The sequence below is a fragment of the Saccostrea echinata genome, unplaced genomic scaffold (genome assembly GCF_033153115.1).
Source record: "Saccostrea echinata isolate AGI-Se365-2 ecotype Australia unplaced genomic scaffold, CSIRO_AGI_Sech_v1 ptg000009l, whole genome shotgun sequence".
Classification (NCBI taxonomy): Eukaryota; Metazoa; Mollusca; class Bivalvia; order Ostreida; family Ostreidae; genus Saccostrea; species Saccostrea echinata.
This window is the reverse complement of record NW_026889758.1, coordinates 23,017,502-23,022,392: the sequence shown is the minus strand read 5'-3', so window position 1 is coordinate 23,022,392 and position 4,891 is coordinate 23,017,502.

Here is a 4,891-nt window from a genome sequence, read left to right as displayed (position 1 = left end):
GACTTGCGCTTGAAATTTAGAATCACTTGATAATGTAAATGTCGGTGTCGATAAAAGTTTGTGTTGTATGATATCATAAATATCGATAAATAAAAGCATTCCATGTGATATTTTTTCATATACAGTGATATTTATGCTTAAAATAAGGGAAATCCATACAGATCCGCTCCCGTAGATCCCGAATTCTCATTGGTTGTCCCAAAATAAAATCGATCAAGGTCAGTAAACATGGCGGATAAATTCAAGTTGTGATGTTGACATACACGAAAATTAACCGATATACGGATTGTCCTGTATATTTTTGGATCAATTCATGTTCTGCATAACTACAATTTATGAGTTCAGGTAAGATATGTTAATAAAATACCCACTTACTGATAATTTGAGCCGAAATCTGTGCGGTAGTGAATCACTCCCGCACTTGCACCATTACGGAGGTCCTAAGGAGTTGTAGCCCTCTCCCAAAAAAAAAAAAAAAAAAAAAAAAAAAATCGGAGAGGGCTACATTATTGCAGCTAGTGTTGGTAGTCTGTTAATTATCCTTCCATCACTCCACTTATCTCCCTTGATGGCCCCATTACAAGCATCCTCCCCTCTCATTTTCTGATAATCTTGTTAACCCTCTTACTCCTACAGATTAAAACAATTACTGACTGCTGAGTTCAATGAAATTTCACCGTTAAAACTCACAGTCTCTTTTATAGTTTTTAGCTTTTGGAAAAAAGAAAATTATTATTTATCAAAATAGATGTACATCATTTAACAGTTCAGGGTTAGGGTTGATCATTAAATCATTTGATAATGAATTATGTCACACGACATATTTTTAATTTAGAATGCATGACTCAGTTTTCAGCTAAACAAATGCTTTTCGGTACATAAAAAAATCCTTTATTTCATCAAAATCCTATTCTGCATTTTCTTTGACTTGACAACTATAGGTCTAGGCCTACATTCTGTGTAACTATCCTACAGGTACATTCAACACTCCATAATGCCTCCACCCTACCATGCCTACGCGATCTATAATACTCCATGTAAAAGTTTGTATGTCACATACCAAAGAATCAAAATATTTTTTTTTAAAAATCAAAGGTAGATAGCTATATTTAAAAGTTTCCTAAATTTTTGAAAGAGAAAACCTGACATCAAAAAATATAAGATTGACGAAACTAACCTGGTTGATCGCGATCACAGTGTGGACACGAAGTCCTCCTTCGCTAACAGTAGCATGTGCGAGATTCCTCGCGGAGCCCTTGGAAGATCTCCGGAAACTGTTTAGATCTCTCACCTGTTGGTTAAAGCCGAATTCTGCTAAAAATAGAACAGCATGAATGTAGTCGTCAGCAGACGCCTCGTTGCAGTTGACCTGACGGGGTCAGCTCAGTCCGACAAACAGGCCCATTTAATTTGTTGTTTTTTTTTATAATTGAGGTGGTGTGATAAATAAGAGTATTTATCAGATATTCTCTGTTATCTCTCTATGTCCCTCTTTGAATTCAAGAATTTGAAAAAAAAATACATAGATGTATGAAATATTCCGACCTGCAGATGACGTCATATTACGACAGTCCCTTTGAGACCCTTTGGCGCTTGCATGCATGACCCTCCTCTCCACCCTCTGTCCAACACATATATCGCGATACACAATGTATAATCTGTGGATAAGGCCTATGTGTTCTGATTGATTAAGAAGTTTACAAAACTTTTCGACGAAATTCAAAGCCTTGGATTTATATAGTGCAGATGTCAAAATTTTTCAGGATTTAATTGTCATTCATTCTTAAAACGTTCAGATATATTTTCAGCTGTCAAATATCGATGCATCTTACTGTTATTTTTGTTTAAAATACATATGTATTATAGCAAATCAAGGTTCTTAATAGAACAATCCGGGCCCTGGCCCTGGTTTTAAAGCCATCATCCGTCGCAGATCCAAGTAATCCTAAATATCTGACGTTTTCCAGGCGTTTTTCACGAGTTCGAAAACGTTTTTTTTTTGTTTTTTTTTTTTGTTTTTTTTTTTCACGATTTTGATGTTTGACGTACGAGGAAACCTTCCCGAAAACCTTCCTTGTTTATCAAAATCGTGAAAATCGCCAGATATTTAGAAATTTTCATTGCCGGAAAGGCAGTCCCCTCCCACTTTTTGTTAAACACTATATAAAAATCGTTTCCATTTTTATTTGTAGAGAAGAGAGAGTAGTCTTCTTTTTATAATCTTTCTCCTCACGAATTACGTATTACGAGTTTGGACAGTTCTCCCTTTTTTTTCACTTGTGAAAGATTTTTTCATGCATCTCTCTCTCTCTCTCTCGCCAATTACCCCCCCCCCCCCACAACACACATACACACACCCTCACACACACACACACACACTTTGAAAACTGATGCTACATGCCTGTCTCAGCCGTACTTTCAAAGAGTGATTGCCTTTTTTTCAAAAGCATTCTAGATGTGAGATTTCTTTAAAAAAAAAAAGATCATTCTATTTGTTTTATTACTTTATTTATTTAAAGATAGGACTTTCCTGTAAATTACACAATTTAAATCAATCACGTTTCAAAGATATTAGAAATTTAACTGAAACAATAACCGATTTATTTACCGACTCCGCATTTAAATAACAGACACAGTTTAAAGACAATATAACTATGGAATCATGATGTTATTCAAATTCAAAAATCGATGAAAATTTTAATTTGAACGTACATAACATATACCATGTTTATCTACACTCAATCTTGTATTTTTATTTTTTAGCTCAGATACGCCTTATATTTATCATCATCAGCTAAAGGTATATACAAGCAAGACTTTCTTAACTTGAAAAGTATTGCTCTGATTGGTGTTTAAAGGTAAACATTCAAAAAACTAAAGTCATGATCTTTAATAAAGCTGGTCGTAATTTCACGCAAAAACTAATGTTTCAAAATAATAGGACAGACTGTGTATCTAGGTACAAATATCTTGGAGTTCACCTAACTGCATCTGGAAGTTTTCATGTAGCAAGATCAGAGCTTTATAAAAAGGCGTTAAAAGCATATTATAAATTGAGAAATGATTTTATTAATTTGAATCCTGGGATTAAAACGAGTATACATGTATTTGACTCTACTATTAAACCAATTCTTTTGTATAATGCAGAGGTGTGGGGTGCAAGTAATATCAATACTAAAAAGATTCCTAAAATGCCAAAAGTTAGAAGTTGAAGACTGTTTCAGAAAATCTACTTTGTGAAAGAATACACCTTAAATTCTGTAAATATATTCTTGGTGTTCATAAGAAAAGTACAAATTTTGCAGTATTGTCTGAATTGGGAAGGTTCCCCCTGCATTATGATATTGTCAAATTGTTAATCAAAAGTTGGTATAGATTTGAAAATTTGTCCACAGAATTTCCTTTACTTAAAGATGCATATATGAATGTAGTAAAAATCCTTTTTTGTACATGGAAAGAACTCATGGTTCGCATTTGTACAGAAATTAAGAAATATACTGAATATCAAAGATGAAGTAATTTGTTATGGGAAGCATAAATTTAAGTCACTCTGTCATAAAACCATATTAGATTATTATGTAAAAAATTGGTATACACTGTACAAGTCAACAAAGTTATACTGATAGTAAATTAAGCACATATGTAAAACTCAAACAAAATTGGGGTTATGAGAATTATTTATCAGTAGTTAAAAATTTTCATCACAGAAAATCTCTATATAAATTAAGAATTTCTTGTCACAGATTGCAAATTGAAGTGGGAAGATTTACCAACATCCCTCGAGAAGATCGATTATGCAATAGATGTAACTCTAACAGTGTAGATGATGAAACTCATTTTCTCATAACATGTAAAAAATATGATCATCAAAGAAAAGAAATTTTTCAATCAATTAAAAGTAAATTTCCAAATTTCTCGGCATTAGATGATGAACAAAAACTTTTTTGGTTACTCAATACTGAAGACAAAGAAACTCTTAATTCTGTGGGCAAATTCATAAATGATAACATGTTGTAGTAGCCATACAGTTTTATACATAGTATTCCCTTTAACTGAAATAGTACAATATTATTGTTGAAATGAGCAGTGTCATTTACAAATTGTTATACCATGGCCGTAGGAACCGGGGGGGGGGGGGGGGGCACGCCCCCCCCCCCAATAATTTTGCCAATATATAGAATACTATAGAAAACTTAGCTACTATGTGCTTGTGCCCCCTCAATAAAAACGGCTGATGACCTTTTTTTTTTTTTTTTGCTTGTCAAGGAATTTTGGTAGTTGATAGTGCCCCTCAACTGAAAATGTTTGGCTGTGTCCCCCCCCCCCCAAACTGAAATTGCTTCCTACGGGCCTGTATACTATCCATTGGCATATCTTTTCTTTATTATTGTAATAATTTCATACTTGTCGGTTATGGGCTCTAAATTAGAAAATAAATGTTCTGTTCTGTTCTGTTCTATATAGCTTTAAGACTGGCTGTATTCAATTTTAAAGTTAAAAAAAAGTACAATTAGCCCCTCATTTTTCTTTTCAACAAAAATAAAGAACTTATAAATAGTGTGGAGCTCGAGTTTTCTGCGTGAAACAAAAGCAGCACAATATTACTGTACTCCCTTTTGAATCCCCCCCCCCCCCACACACACACGCACACACATCTTCCAGGAAAGAAATGATTCGCCCTAGTATCGTTAAAACACCATAAAAGAAAAGAAAAACTGACTCTCAGTTTCTATGGAAAAAATGAGGGAAAGGTGAGGTTTTATCAAAAAAAAAAAAAAGGAAATGCGAGTACATGCTGATCAATTCGGAAAAGTGGAGTCCTTGTTTTTAATATTCACATTACTGCTCAAAGTTCCGGTTTGAATTCACCGACGTATCTCAACTTTTTAAC